A 17,220-nucleotide genomic window follows, 5' to 3' on the forward strand; every position below is an offset into this window, starting at 1 on the left:
CATCTCTGTATATGCAGGTGTTTTTCACTCATTCACTCTTACAACATATCATATTTTGATCATTTCTCCTTCAATCATATGTGATAGTATTCCCAGGCCAAACTATTTATCAATTGCAGTACTGTCTGTCAAGAGTTTGCCCTTCATTCCTGTCACTCATTGTCCAGTGTGACTCTGTTGCCTTTGAATCACATGTTCCTATGACTTCTCTACTTCCTGTGCTACCTGTCACACAAAGTTGGAAGAAAGAGGATCAAACCTGCTATTATAATTTACTCCTTCTGGGTTGACTTCATAAAGACCTGTTAATGTTACAGAGCTGCTTGTTATGCTAATCACAGAGTATTCTGAGTTGGAAGGAACCCACAAGAATCATCATGGATTATGGAGAAAATTAAATGCAATCATTTCTCCAGGTTGTTTCAGACTGGTTTGCCACTTATTTGAAATTAAAAATGTTGACAGTGTTCCTCTAAGTTTATCCAAAAATGCAAAACACTCTCTTTTGAGTAGTAAAAAGCAAATACTCTCTTTTGGCCCATCACTAACTACTGAAAAGAAAACCAAACAATGAACCTTTCAGGAAGCTGATATCTTATATAAGAGTATAAAGAGTTTAGGTTTCCTTAGCTTTTGTCAAATAAGTTGAACTAGAGACTGGACAATAAAAGTCACCAGAAGCCTTCGAACACTATTATCATTATCAGGCTCACTTGAACAGAACAGAAATCACTCAGCTGTAATCTGTTCATAACAAGATGCACAAATAGATGTTCAAGCTAAAACAATTTCACTTATTCCTAACAGTGTTATCTATTATGTTCAAAGCCATCCTATAAATAGTAAACATAAGGAGATAATTGGAAATGTAAGGAGACATGTGAATAAGACTTCTATTTTTTCCAACAAAATCCTCTGGGCATCTCTATCATCTCTCCAGTTCTTCAGAAGCGTATTTAAACTCTCTTCTAATATGGTTAAGCTGGATGAAAAGTCACTTTCTACATAACAGAAGATAAAAACTAATAACATGGCAATTCACAAATACAATAAGCCAGACAGAATTTTTAAAATTCTTTTGTTTTCTTCATAGCTATTTTTTTCCATTTTAAAAGAATATAGTCAACCATGAAATCAAAAAGACAGTTTTTTGAATCAATTTTTTTTCTGAATGCCAGTTTCTCTTGTGTTATCTCCCCCCAAAAAATCAAAACAAGCATTTAATTTTTAAGAAAATTCATTATCTTTAAATTGATGTAAACCCTAGTTAACAAGGAAAAATTAAAATATATTCAAATAGAAATATGAAATATGAAATATTCCTTTGGGTTTTTTTACTAAAAACCAGAAGTCATATAAATTTTGAATTTATATTGGCAAAATAACTTTGCACATTTCCATTACTGTTTGCAAAATGATATTTTGTTTATTGATTAAGTTTTGGAAGATAAGCATTTTATAAATATTTTTGCACCCATGTACTGTGTGTGGAAACTTCTAGCAAAACTTTTTGAGGGAAGCATAACAGATTCTAATTTATTATATTCACTAAAAGGTCAGAGGAAAGTCAGCAGTTGGATATAGAATGTATCTTTTATGTTCCAAACAGGTAGCACAAGTTACAACTTTGTAGTCACAGAAAGTACAGCAAATACAAACTAATTAATCAGTAATACCTGATAAGATTTGGAAGTCAAGACACTGTTGAAAAACTTCAATTTACAAAGGAACTTTGGTGTATTTGACATAAGTACATAAGAAATGCCTCCATCATATTGCATGTTGCTATTGTTTATCTCATTCTACTAATTTCAGAATTGTAAAAAAAATTACAGAATCAATTAACTTTTTAAATTTTGGCTAGTTTCTGGGTAGTGTGCTAACCTGCTTGTACATGAGGACAGAAATTAAAATTTGGCCACCCACAGGAATTTAATTTGCATGCTATGTATCAAGGCAATTACACTTTTGACATAGAGAGGAGGAAAATTCATAGATTTCATAGGCTGCTTAGCTTTCAAGAAGGTATTTGAAAAGGTCTATCATCAACGTTTCTAAAGAAATTAAGTTAGAAAATCTTCTAAACAAAGTATAGAAAAATCAATTAAAGTAAATATTCAATAATCCTAATATAGGATGGACAAAAGTGGAATTCTTCTAGATCTGATCTTTTGATCTGGCAAAGGAAATTAATAATGGGTGTGAGATCTTATTTGTGAATTTTATTAAGACCAGTAAATAAAAAAAGTCCATTCAAAAGAGTGTGAACTGATGAAGTGGTGCAACATGATTATTCACAAATGGCATCTTGTAGTTATAATTGCTAATTACAGGAAAGTCTTAGCTCAGTGTTAAGTAAATAGAGGAAATAATATATTAAGAATTATCAGGAAAAGAAAAAAAAAAGTTATGCTACTGACAGCCGTGTCCTTATATTGAAGGCTTTATTGCTGTCATTAGCGTGTCTTCGCCCAGGTAAGGTATTCTCCATCTAGCAAAGATAAAGAAGAGGATAAGCGATGATTAAGGTCAGAAAATTATTTCTTTACAAAGAAGAGCAGGGCAGGCTGGGATTTTCCAGCTGGTAGGAAATAGATGTCTATGAAAACATTAATTATATGCAGGATCTAATATTCACTGTGCTTTTCAATAACAGAATCAGGAATCCTCTAATAAAAACAAACCCCCCTAAAAAATCAGGTTGAAAAAGAAGTTCTTTTCTAGATGCAAAACACACTTAAGACTGGAGTTCCTTGCTGCAAGATTTTGTAAATGCCAATTGCTTAAATGGATTACAAAATTGCTGAAGGAAATGTCTCAAAAGCCCCTCCATGTAAGTTATAATCAATCAAGAACCCCCACAATTTTACGCTGTCAGTGATCATAGAAGAAACTTCAGTATGTAATAATCATTGCATGCTTACTTTATGCCTTCACTCTTCCTTAGTACCCACAGCTGGCTACCATCAAACACAGGCTTTGATGATCAAGACATTTGGATTTCTGTTACAATGATTAATATATTTTCATTTCAATGACCTTCCCTCTGTCCCCAGAAACAAATCGCACCATATAATTCTCAAAACAAATGGATCAAAACTTCTTGACATTCTTTCAATATACCTCTAACTGCTGCTAAATTGTCATGCCAGAAAATGTTTTAACAGCATCCAGAAGAGTAGACCAGGAAAATGTTAGATGATATTGACAGAAAAGCTCTATTTAACTTTTATTCATCTAAACTCACCTTCCCTTCTCTCCAGTTGCACTTTTATATAAGTAGAGCCAAAATATAAATTTATTCATAGAAAATTTAGTGGGTACTTTTCTAAGACATGGCTGGCATAACAGCTAGCAAACATTACATTTAATGAGATGATACATAAATTGCTATTTAAAGTGCTTCCCTCTGCATGAAAGTCCTTCAAAGATAATCAAGGGTAGTATAGTTAATTTAGCTGCCATAAGCATCACTTTATTTAGTAATGGAAGTTGGTAAAAATTGTTCATAACTCAGTGGCTGCTGAAAACTATTGGAAAGAGGCTGTTGCCCACCTTCTTTCTTTCCTCCAAATTATTCATGTTTGAGAAATACTTTAGCTTACTATTTTTTATGTTGCATTCAAAGCAAAATATAACCCAAAGAAAATACTATTTCTAACATCAATATTCCATGTATATCTATGTATACAAGTACATATGCATGTTCTAGACAAACATATCACAATATAGATAAACATCTATGCAATATTGTTGCACGCAAGGGGAAACGAACATGCTTCATTGCTATTAATAAGACACAATTTTGGAAATGTCACAGTAACCTTTCTGGATGACACTCCCAGCAGAGAAACTTTAGGAAACTGCTATGCACAATTATACTAAAGATACGTAAACCTTCCTGCATCACCAACTCAAAACAGTGACCTAAGCAGCCTTGGTACAAATGAGGCTGGAAGACAGAAAAAAGAAAATCATGAAGGTTGTCTTCTGACCTTTAATTATATCATCTGAAAAGCAGTTCTTGTAAAAGAGTGTTCCTTTGTAGCTAAGGGCTCAATATGGCCTTCTTCCGTACTAGTGCACTAGAGAGAGAGAGAGAAAAATCTTCTTCCTTACTGCAAATTTCCATCTACTCCAAGTATTATGATAATTCTTATGCCCCCCCTATTTTAGTTCTTCTTGCTCTATTATCCTCAGTTGCACACTGGGTAGACTTGTTTTGGGAATAGTTTGAGGCTACTGTATAATGACTGTTTTCTGTAGAGGTTTGCCTCATTTCATACAGAGATTGTAATTTGTAGTAAAAATATTCCAACAAAATACCACTTCCCAATAAAGCAGTTTTCTATTTCTACTTCTACTGGAGAGTCTTAAAATAAATAAATATTGGGAACCATAACCTATATAGTTTTGAATTTCTGAGCTCTAAGCTTGTGGCAAAACCGTTAGTCCTTCAAACCAAGAATTCACTGCTATATATCTCAGCTAGAAGTTATTTTCTTACTTTAGTAGTTATTTCTCAGGTCTTATTTGCAAAATACATATAAATAAGCCTTTTAGACCATGAGCATTTTTATTCCCCAATTAATTGTCTAACACTGGTCTTCTATAGTGGCAAACACAATAGGAGTGCCAGGGGAAAACAAAACAAAACAAAACAAAACAACAGAAAAACAAACAAACAAAACCCAAAAAAACCCCACACCACACAAAACCAAAACTTGATAGCCCCTTCTAAGGAGAATATAGCAAATTAAATATTTGGCTACCCATTGGACAAAGTCAGTAGTTACTTTTGAAGTGCAGGCTAGCTTTCCTTCAGCAAAGAACAACAACAACAACAACAACAACAACAACAAAAAAAACACCACATGATTAAAATTTACCTATAACACACATATTAAATAAAGAAATAAGCACAGCCTCAATAGCAGCCATTTTCTGAATTGCCTTTACAACCTTTATTTTGCTGACTAATATTTAGTTTGAATATTATTTCCAGTAGTATGTGATAAAGTTAATCAAAATTTTCCTTACAAATTCAGTTATACCTGTATTGTAATGTGTAAGGAACCACCATTTCATACATGAATTTTGAAAATGTGACAGGTCTAAGATTATCTTGTAGTTTTAGCTTATTTAAAATATAAGGAAAATATGTTTGTTTACTGTAAATAAGGGGCTACCAGACTTTTTTTTTCCCTGGGAAAAATAGAATCTTTTATTAATATTAATATTATTAGAACTTCAGGGTTCTTATCTGTCATAGGAGAAAATAGAAAAAAAAATCTGAACCCTTCAATTATAAAACATAAAGAAAGGCCTTTTTATCAGCAGAGACTGATATATAATTATTTTATAATAGAATTATAAAAGTTAATTTTATTTCCCTAAAATTCCAGTTCATAGGGTAAAACCATGATTGACTAATAAATTTAAAATATTCTTAAAAGTGGATTTAGCAAATTTTCAGTATTTATTCTTTTCTGATAACACATTAAGAAAAACTCAAATAAGAATATGAGTTATTGCTGTCATTTTATTCACAGGCATGTTCTGACTAATACCATAGGCCTTAACCCTGCTCTTAAGAACTGTCAGCATAAAATCAAGTATCAAATTTGAAATTGCTCTCATGAAGTGCTCTAGTCTTCTACATTTGGTTCAGTACAACAAATTACATTTTTGCAGACGTAAAATATGCTAGGAAACTGAAACTGCTTTTTGAGCAAGACAGGAAGCACAGAGTCCTGTGTATCTGCTTTCTAAATTCAAATCTTTGTAGTTCCAGAGCTACAAACCTGCCTGATTATGCTCGTTGCAGAAGGATGTTATTTCTTTCAGTATCAAGTACATCATGTTACAAACCACACAAAGAATGCCTTAATGCTGTCAAAATGAATGTCAGAAAGCTTCACTGAAGGTGCCTAAAACCAAAATTGAGAGTGAGTTTGAAGACCTGTAACTGAGCAACAGAGATAACTTTTCTCGAAGTTTTTATGTAAGGAAAAACAAATCAACCTCAGAGCTTACTAGAATCTGCACAGTTAAGATTCAGCTTTTTAGCTATTTTTCAGGTTTGTCCATTCCAATGAAAACAAATTTCTGTGATTATATCCCTTAATTAAATAAATGTAAGTAAAAGCAATAGTAATCAACATTCATATGTGCAGATGAAATCTCTTTAAGCCAACTGAAAATATCTACTCCTGGCCACTGTCCACTATTTATATATATATATAAGCCATTTAATGCACAAACAATTATCTTACGTAAGATATTAAAGGAAAAACATTTTATGCTTAAAAGTAAAATTCCAGGAGAGGAGAGCAGTCCAATTTTTGTCTAGAATCCAAATGCTATGAAATTAATTAACAGCAATCCATGCTGCCACTGGAAGCTGAATATAAATTATTTTTTATTTATAAAGTAGTGAAAACTGAAAAAATGTTGGGGGGGATATTTTTTGCAATGTCACTACAGGAAAAATATTAAAATAATGTAGCAATAAAATGTTGTATTACTTGAAAAAATGGCCAATGTTTCCTTCTATCATTAGTTCAGCTTTATTTCTTCCAGTGGATGTACCTCAAACAAGTTCAGTTCAGGTAAGCACAAACGAGCCATTCACAGCTTAACTGAATATTTTTAAGGCCCTTGTCCCTCTTGGCACCTTGATATTCCTCTGCTGATGTTGAATAAAGTAGAACCCTAAAGCCGTAAGACAACTTTAATGTAATTTCAGCAGCATCCAATTTGAGTTAGTCAGGACCATTTACTTTAAGAATTCTGAGTGTTTCATCTCTTTCATAACTATGGTGGAGCTTGTCATGTACAATCAGGGAAGTAGAACTTGCAAAGATAAAAACATATGAATAAATAAAATCTATTAAAATAAATTTATTTTGAGAAACCAGTATGTACAAGGTAAAATCAGCTTGTTTATTCATTCTGAAATCTACCTTTCCCTCATTAGTTCTTCAGTATGGAAGAACAGTCACAGAGTTTTAAAAAGAAAAACAACGGGCTGTGGATTTTTAAACTCTCTTCTTCATTAGAGGTGGGCATAAACTAAGCTGTGTGCTGAGTATGAGGGAGGACACATTTGAAAAGATGTTGTAGTAGATTCTATTACTATACCCTGGTGGAGTTCTGGAGAGAAGCACCATTCATTTCCTTTAAAGGCATCAGTCCCAGATAGACAAGGAGGAAAACGAGACTAGGGAAAAGACAATTTCAACTCCAAAATCTGTTACCCTTCTCTGATTCATAAAAACAACTAGAAGGAACATAAAGATTGGTTTTTTACTTATTACTTTCAGAAAACTAAGACCTAAAATTATGTATATCTATGTCTGGCATTGTTATGATTGAAGATGACCCATCTCTATTCCTGTTATTAATATGTTTCAGGGAAATTCCATTGTTAATATTCACAATTACTTTGAGAATCAGATATATATGTTACTAGCAGAGCGCAGCTGTTACTTGATTCTAACCAGAAGACTTACAAAGAATGGTAAGAATTATACAAACCTGGTCCATTTTTTGATCTTTGCTGGTGCTCTTCCTGGAATGTATACATTTCAAAAATATCACCTAAGCCATTCAGGAGGGATTCAAGATACAGTTGTCTAAAATACATTCTATATGACCAAATATTTCTGACTTTCAGTGAGAAGCTCTATATTTCTAATGTCTCTGCAAGATATCATCTGTTTTCTTGATGACATGCAAATATGAGCCCATTTCAGCTATATCATCTTGAATATACTTAGAAAGTCAAATATTCAGCAAGCAACAATGATATTTTTACAGCATGAAAAAAAATAAAGCTACTAAAAATTAGGACTTGTAATTTCATCAAGAACTTGGCTAAAACTGATTTTCTGACTCCTGTTTTAAGTGCATATTGTGTTTTAGGAGGACATATATTAAAAGTGTATAGAAATATAAAAAATTATATTTCACAAATATTAGTTTATTTCACAATATTTTCACAATAAAGGTGTATCATCCCTCTCTGATAAGAGAGCTCTGATTATGTCTCTCTGTTGAAACATATCTGACACATTTCAGCACATCATTGGAAGTATCAATTTCACAAAGATGAAAGCTCAAGAAACATGTCATGTAGATTTCTGGCTACACAGGACATACATATTATTTTCTCACAAAGAGATATATAGGAAATGGCTCACGAACTACAAATTTGAACATTTGAAATTTCTTCTCCAGACAAATTAATTATTTGAATTAATGACAATTAATCCTCGTGCCCAAGTAAACAACTTTACATATACAATATTTTATATATAAATAAACACTTCAACACTGTTCTGTGTAAGAAAAAGTGAGATACATTGAGAATTAAAATATGTTTTTGTTAGCATATTCAAAACTTTTACTCTGTATATTTTACTAATTTATTGAGGTTTTGCTTTAGGATAATGCATCAGGACATAGTGAAATATTCCTAGTCCTTTTGAGTATAACTGGTTTGCCAACTTAAAAGAAGCAAAATCACAACCAAATCTGATGCGCTATATTTGGAAATGAAAAGCTTTTTTTTTTTTTTTTTTTTTTTTTTAATGGGCTTCAAATCCTCCTATTTTGATTTATGTGTCTTTCATCTGCCTTACCCCATTTACCCCCCGTTCAAACATTATATGTTTTCAACTGGACTGATGCTTCAAGCAGAGGCATATTATGCAAAAATGCTGCCAAACAGCTTTCACCTTAATGTTTTGGACTCAATCACATAATGATGGCATTAACTGACTCTGCATGAAAGATTATATTGCCATAATAATTGTTGTTTTAGCTCTATTATTTTAAGACTTTTATTTAAATTTCACTCAAGACTAGATTGCCTGCAGTAACATCATTAATGCAAAACATAAAACACTAAGAAGAATTAGAAAAAGGACCAAATCCAAGTGTTTATTTAGATGTTTTACTTAGTAAAGAAATATCTATTAGAATGCTCTTAATTTTTTTTTCTCTTGTTCATATTACACAATACTATCTTCATAGAGAAGAAATCTCATGTTCCAATTCCATACTTCAAGTGATGTTCTATTAGGAACTTCTCAATATATTTTACATAAATTGTAAATATGGAAAAAAAAATATAGCTCTATAGCATCTCTTCTGGGTTGAGGTCTCAGAACAGTTTTAGCTCTTTTTCAGCCAGTCATTTTTCAGTCCTACTCAAGACTTGGCTGCTCATTCTTGGTCAGGCAAATCCAGTGTCTGATGCCAGAGGCAATGACTGTTCATTCTTTCCATGGAAAACCTTTGGGAAGGTTCACTTAATGTGTAAAGAACCTGTACTGTTTTTTTGAAACAAGAAAATATGAAGATGTAATGGTGTTCAAAGCTTTTCTGAAGTCTTATCCCTTTCTCATTAAATGTGAAGCGTTCTTTACTATGACACATGCAGTATTAAAGGTAGTACATATTATTTCTCTAAGGAAGGAAGCTACATCAGCTCTTGTAGGCTGTAGAACACATTTTTCAGGCTGAGAAAAAAAAACTGTATACCACCTCATCTCTTCTAAAATGCTTTCTAAAACATGGCAATAAAACATCTGATTTAGCCAATTCAGTTTCTGCCTTCATAACAGCAATGAAACTGATCTCATTTGCTTTCATGCAAATTTTGAAGGAAAGCTTCCACATTTCTATTTATTTATTTATTTCCTTTTTATTTATTTATTTGTATTTTTTTATGTTATATGTTTTTATATTTTCATATGTTTTTATATGTTATTTATATTTTTCTCTTTGTTATCTTTTGTTGGCAAAAATCAGTGTAAAGGGAAAATGGCCAGCAATTTTCTTTGAAAACCACTGATTGTTTTTTCATTTAACCCTTCTGAAAAAGTATTTCACACCTTGTTTCTGCAGATGTAATACCTTCTGAACTGCTCCTTACTTTCATGTTAATTAGTTTTTTAACATATTTTTCACAGGTCTTTATTCGACAGGGGCTATGACAGGGTTTGCACTATAAAGTGAATGGCATCATCTTTTGAGGTAGGAGTTCTCTATGAAAGTCAAAACCTGAATTCTGACTCTCTGAAACACCCACTGCTGTGCATGCTGTCATGCAGGGCTTGACTATCCACATGCTATTTTCTTTTCTCTAGGTAATTTCAGAGATTTTGGCTAAGAATTCAACAGTTATGATCAAGTGCATGTGGAATCTACTAATTTACAATGCTAGCATAGAGAAAAATATAAAATGCTGACACAAATTGTTTTCTCCAAACTTGTTTTTGCCAGACCACAATACTCCTGTGAGATTTTATTTAACTTGTGATTAAACATGTCTCCTAAATGTATGGACAAGAAATGTTGGTGACCAGTGTCCTCATATACCTACCTGTTTTTCTGTGAGATTCAGATTAACTGTTTTGCTCTTTTGCCAAGGTGAAGGTGGAAAAAACATTTCCAGACAGGAATGTGAAAATTGGATCATTATTTTTTATGCATAAAGCATGTTTCTGAGACACTGAACTGTTGACAGGTTTGTTTGGATTTTTTTAATGCAAACCAAAACAAAAAACCAAATATATGTTTCAACATGTTGTTTGCAGCTGATAAATTTTGGAATAGATATTTGGAAGTTTTTAAGTAAACAGAATTTCATGACCTGCTTAGTGGATAAAGGAGAAGTTGTGGATTTAGTCTACCTGGTGAATGGAGTTACATACAGCTGGGTACCAGTCAAAAGTGGTGTTCTCCAGGGCTCAGTATTGGGGCCAGTAGATGATCTGTCTGATGGGATTGAGCACATCCATGCAGGATGGCATTAAATTGGTGGGAGTGTTAATCTGCTGTAAGGTAGGAGGGCTCTGCAGAGGGATATGGACAGCTGGATTAACAAGACAAGGCCAAGGGTATGAAGTTCAATAAGGAAAGTGCTGGGTCCTACACCTGATTCACAAGGACCCCATCCAATGCTACAATTTGAGGGCAGAGTGTCTAGAAAGTGGTCCAGCAGAAGAGAATCTGGGGGTGCTGGTTGATAGCTGACTGAATATGATCCAGCTGGACAGTACCCAAGGTGGACAGGAAGGCCAATGGCACTCTCTCCTATGTCAGCAGTAGTGTGGCCGGCAGCACCAGAGCAGTGATTGTTCCCCTGTACTCAGCACTGCTGGTGCTGCACCTCAAGTCCTATATCCAGTTCTGGGCCCCTCACCAAAAAGAAAGACATTGAGGTGCTGGAGTATGTTCAGAGAAGGGTCTGGAGAGGAAGTCCTGTGAGAAGCAGCTGACAGAGCTGAGATTGTTCAGCCAAGAATAAAAAAGTCTCAGGGGAGACCTTTATAACTCTCTAACTACCTGAAAGGAGGCTGTAGCCAGGTAGGAGTTGGCCATTTTTCACAGGCAGCTAGCAACAGGACAAGACAAAATAGTCCCAAGATGTGCCGGGGGAGGTTCAGATTGGACATCAAGAAGAATTTCTTCGCAGATAGGGTGGTTAAGCATTGGAACAAGATTCCTGGGGAAGTGCTGAAGCCACCAGCATTGGAGGTATTCAAGACTGGTAATGGCATTTATTGCTGTAGTTTAGTTGACATTATGATTTTCAGTAAAAGGTTGAACTCAGTGATCATAGAGACCTTTTCTAAACTTAAGGATTCTATTATTTGGTTATATTTATAAGTAGAAATGCTATCATGATAAATAAAAATCGTTCTTGATTTCTTCTGGGTTTTATTACTGAATGAAAAGTCATTGATCACTCTTGATACAAAGATACCCTATACAAGTATGAAACATAGGTAACTCAGTCACTAAACTGACCATGTCCAACCTGGTTTTCTTCAAACTGTTGGGGTTCCAGCTGTGAGTCCTGTCTCTCCAGCCCTTCTTTTCACATGGTTCTGCTTTTCTGACTGTGAGCACCCTTTCAGCAGAGACGGGTAGAATTGTACTTAACTATTTAAGGCTAGAAGTAATGGAAAACTGCCATATGGTGATGGTTTTATACATGACATATATTACATCACATATTTTATACATCTGTATATTATACAGATATAGCAAGTTAATGTGCATGTGCTGCTTCATGCATGCATTTCATATAGATTGAAAAAGAAATTATGGTGATAACTGTCAACTCTCTGAAGTATCTCTTCAGCAATTAGAAGAATTGTTTTAGGTAATTTTCAGCTGACAACATCTTACTCAAGGCTCCTAGAGATAATCCGGACATTCCCTTTGAATTTTCTTAGCTCATTATACATTGCTTTTATTGTCAACTTTATCAGTTTTTGTGTTTGCCCTTGGAAAGTACCTACTCTCTTAATGAGAAGCATACAAGAAGTGTCCTCAAAATTGTCAAAATGCCAACTTAAAACACTTAAAAATATGAAATAAAGTATTAATAGATTTTTAAACTTGGAAATAATGTGTCAATCCAAAGCCTTGTGGTTGATGGACATTATTACCTTGACAACTAGGACTGCCTAAAATTTTGTTGGCTACTTTTCCACTTTCTATTTATATACAGGCAGCTCTGTTTAATATATATAAATTTTTTCCACTACACAACAACTACATCAGGTAGCTGTAAATGATGGGCGGTAAACAATTCTTTTTTTTTTTTTTTATTGTAACTCTTGGTCATATGAATAACTGGGCCAGAAGAGTCCTTAAGGTGGTAAATTAAAGCACACACCTCCAGCTACTACAGAGTATTGTCTAAAACACTTTGCCACAGCTTTTATTTAAACAATATTTTACCCAAGTTTACTCATGATCTGTGAACATATTCTTGTTTGGATTTTGGACAGGAATAGCTTCTACTCCTCTTTCTCCTTCACAACTGCCAATTCCTTTAACATGCCTTCTTTAAGTTTCATTCTGGATAGGATGGCCTATCACAAATGGAAATCAGAACTCTGAAAATAATGGAAATTAATTTATGCTTTTCAGTTAGGGGTTTTTTGAGCTTTGGTTTTTAAGGTTTTTGTTTTTTGTTTTTTGTTTTTTTTTTTTTTTTAATATAGACCTCATAATTTGAAGTATGTTATGATTTAATTTCATTGCACAGATGGAAGTGAAAAATGTTTTTTTGTGTGTGCTAAATGAGTCTAAATGAGTTCATGAGGATGTTAACCTTTAAGGAGAATGACAGTGATAATGAATATAGGAAAGATGTCAATATAAATATATTCATTGTGTTATCAAGACAGGCAAGGTACTGAATTGTTTAGTGTGTGCTTTTCTTCTGTCTGATTAAATCAAAGATGCATTTCTGAGAGCCTTTTAAACTCACAGGTAGAACAAGCAAGAAGTCTGAACCACACCACAAATGTTTATTTATGTAAGACTATTGAAATCATTGCCTAGCAAACAGGGCAATGGATCATGGCTAAAAAATGCAGGTGAGTCTATGTAGTATCTTCCTGACACCAAATCCAGAGGTTTTATTCTTCACAAGGTTTTCTTGTGCATTTCCTGAAATTCTGCAACATTCTGACACATCCTACAGTTCTGATGACTCTGACATTTAAACCTGACTGTGGAATAATGGAAAAGAGAATAAATTAACCACAGCAAGCTAGCAGAATTCTTTTTTTCTCTATTTGGATCAGAAAACATCGTAGGAGCAATAGAACAATTGGAAATATAGCAAGCAAAAGCATCCATGCTTTGTTTTTGCTGGAAGGCAACTTAAATGGCCACAAGCTTGTATCTGAGAACATTTATATAAAGATTAGGATGACCTCAGGACCTGATCTGGTAGCTCACATAAGATGTAACACAATGCAAAATTGCCCAGTTAATGTTTGACATGTGTGTAATAGAATGGGACTTACTTGGAGGAGAAGCTGGCTTTTAAAGAAGAATCTCAAAATGAGTCTTGAGCTTGACGTATGTTTTTGAGTATTTAATTTTTCTCTCCAAGTGTAGATAAAGCAAAATTTTGCTGAAATATTTAAGAATTAAGAAACTAGGTGAACTGAAATTACAATAGAAAAGATGGCAGACAGGATTAGGATGCTCTGACTTAGACCAAGGCTCATCAGAAGAATTAAGAAAAAAATTTTGGACGGTCTATTTGTTTGCAACAACCATTAGAAAACATGTCATTACCCATTTTAAGTCTGGCAGGGACAACTCTCATTTTGCTAGTAGCACATATTGTCTATTTGGATGCAATTTATTCTAAGAATTGCTTAATGAACAGCTATATCCTCTTTTTAAATTCTCTTTTTGTATGTGTGCATTCACAATATTTGGGTTTTGTATGTTTATAGGTACAAGATATACAAGAGATATCCAACTACTCTGCTGTATATAATATTTATACTTTTTGTGTTGATGGCACAATTCCTTTAGAGGCTACTGTTTCTGGTCAAAAGCACTTTCTTTTCCACTCCACTGACTGCAGGTTTTTACTAAACCATACCACTCCTTTCTGTGCAGTGTAGATCCAAGAATAGCAATGAGATTATTATATGGGAAAGAACCTTTTGTTTTTCACTTAAATCCAGTAGTTTAAAATTAGAAGCATTTAAATGTTTACTTGAAACATTAATCTGAATAGGAAAAGTATATGTAACTAGAACAGTCAAAGGAGTTTTGGATTTTCATGTGATTGATACACATTATCTGAATAAGAAGGAATTATAATTTCCCTATTAAATATATGTAGTTTTTTAAAGAATTTGATACTTTAGTTTCTAAAACTTAATTTGCTTGAAGCTAAGAGTGCCAGAGTATACCTTTATCAGGTTATTCTTGGAAATTAGGATGTGATTTTTGCTTATCCTTAAAATATCACATATCAGGATTAACTATGCTAAAGCAAAAAAAAAAAACCAAACAAAACCCAAAAAAAAACCCAACAAAACAAAACACAAACAAACAAAAAACCCACCAAAAAAACCCCCAACAAAACCACCAAAACAAAACAAAAACAAACAAACAAACAAAAAACCAAAAACAAACAAAAATTTCAAAAGAGTAATGTATAAACCTGTTGAAGGGAAATCAGGTTCTTGTTTCATTCATGTGAAGTAGGTCCCAAATTTTCCTCTTCACCAAGATTTTTCTATCACTGTACAAAACAACTTCTTGAACTACAAGTCTGAAAATTTCTCTTGACTTGTAAATTTTTGCAAAAAGTGGACATTATTCTGACTAAAAAACAAATAAATAAGAAAAGGAGGGCTACAGACCAAAATAAAGTGTAAGTACTTGTAATTTGATTTTCAAATCCCATTTAAAGGAACAAGGATGTTAAAAACAGACTCTAGATTAATCTATCTTCAGTTTTCCAATGTTTTTGAGAATTGCAAAAGATGGCAAATTTATTAAGTTGTGTGTCTATGAACAAACACATTTAACAGATTTAACAGAAAAAAGAAATTGCACTTGAAGAAAAAAATAAATATACAACTTTTGCAAGTGATCAGAACAGTTCTAATCCATGAAGATCGTTTTACATAAAATAATATTTTGTCTGGCTCTAAACAGAACAATATTGACCTAGAATTTATATGAACAAGGCCACAGCTTTTCATCTGCCAAAAGCCTGGGAAATACCACATACCTACATTTTTTTATTGTGAGTAATAATTAAATAGAGCAAGCAGTCAAACAAGACAAATATCAAAACACCACTAAAATTTGAGTTTTCATGTGCATTGTTTCAAGCTATGTTTTTCATTTTGACACACTGTAGTTAAGGAACAGTTTCCATGTACTTTGGCCAATTCAATATATGGGGAGAAAGAGACTATAAAAATAAGATGCAATAAAATGCTAAATAGATTATCCAGGTAGTGAAAACCTTTTGTTGTCAACCTTACTGAGTAAATATAAACCCTCTCAAATGCCTGTTCTTCATAAAAAGACATCAAGTGTGAAAATGAACAATTATTTAGAAGAACTGCTTGATGATTGAAAGAAAGAAAGAAAGAAAGAAAGAAAGAAAGAAAGAAAGAAAGAAAGAAAGAAAGAAAGAAAGAAAAACCTCTAGCTTTTCATGAATGACATACTGTAGAAATATAATAGTTCCTGCTCAAAGGAGAGTTCTCCATGTTTTTCTACTCTTCCGGAGATATTTACTTTAAAGTCATAATTTTTCCTCTCTTTCTCTCTTCATTCTACACTCCCTGCACCAGCGAGGAGAGAAGGAGCAAGCTCACAGAATTGATTAGTCTGCCACATGTTCATGGGGTAGCTCCAGGTGACATTACACACTTGGTAGGAATACAGATATCTTAAGGCAGTTCTGCACCAGTTCTGTCACAATAAGATAAATGTAACGGTACTGCCCCTAGGGCTTGTGCGTATTTCATGGTACCTGAATGATTAATATCAGTTGATTAGTTAGCACAAAGCATTCTAAGTAAAATGTGAGAGAAAAAGTAGGCTAAGCTTGTACCTTACTTAGGATCATCTCAGCATCTCTTTAAAATTAGATTCATTTATTATCTTCTGAGGCAGTTGCTGCAACTATCCATTCATAGAATCTCCACTATCCCTTGTCTGACAAAAATATATTTCACACAGTTTGCCAGCGTCAGAATATTAGAATATATGAGTGGGAAGATTAGTTTCCTTAGTATTATTACAAAAATTCATATTTTAGATTAAAAATCAAATATTCACTGACTTAATCTCCCCAGTACTGTCAGGTAGTTCTCAATTACCTGTAAGCACTTTTCAATACATCTTTATATTCTGTCAACCTGTAGAAGTATGAAATGTGAAGTCAGGACAAAATATTACTTATTCTTCCTGTGGGTGGGATATATGTTTCCACTTATCACCTCTTCAGTGAATGTTCAAAAACTTTACATCAAGGAAATACTTTGACTTGACAGTCCATGTGCAAAATTGCTGTACAGAAGGTGTTGGATGTGTAACAGCTACTAAAGTTATGGCTAATTACATGACACCAGAACAGGTGCCAAAATCTTCTTAGCAGCCATCTTCTAGGGGGAAGCACTGACCATGGCCAACTACTTCAGGAAGGTTGCTTGTTGCCTTGGCTTCTGGATAAGCATCCCTGGAGAGCTATCTAAACTGATAAAATACGGCACGTTATCCATAAAAACTGCCACCAATCAACAAAATTTGGCTTGTTAGAGTGCTTCTCTCTCCTGGATATTTTGGACTTGCCTAGCTTGGAGAAAAGGAGGCTGAAGGCTGACATCAAGACTCTTTACAGTTTCCTGAGGA

Source organism: Sylvia atricapilla, chromosome 1 (assembly GCF_009819655.1).
Source record: "Sylvia atricapilla isolate bSylAtr1 chromosome 1, bSylAtr1.pri, whole genome shotgun sequence".
Taxonomy (NCBI): domain Eukaryota; kingdom Metazoa; phylum Chordata; class Aves; order Passeriformes; family Sylviidae; genus Sylvia; species Sylvia atricapilla.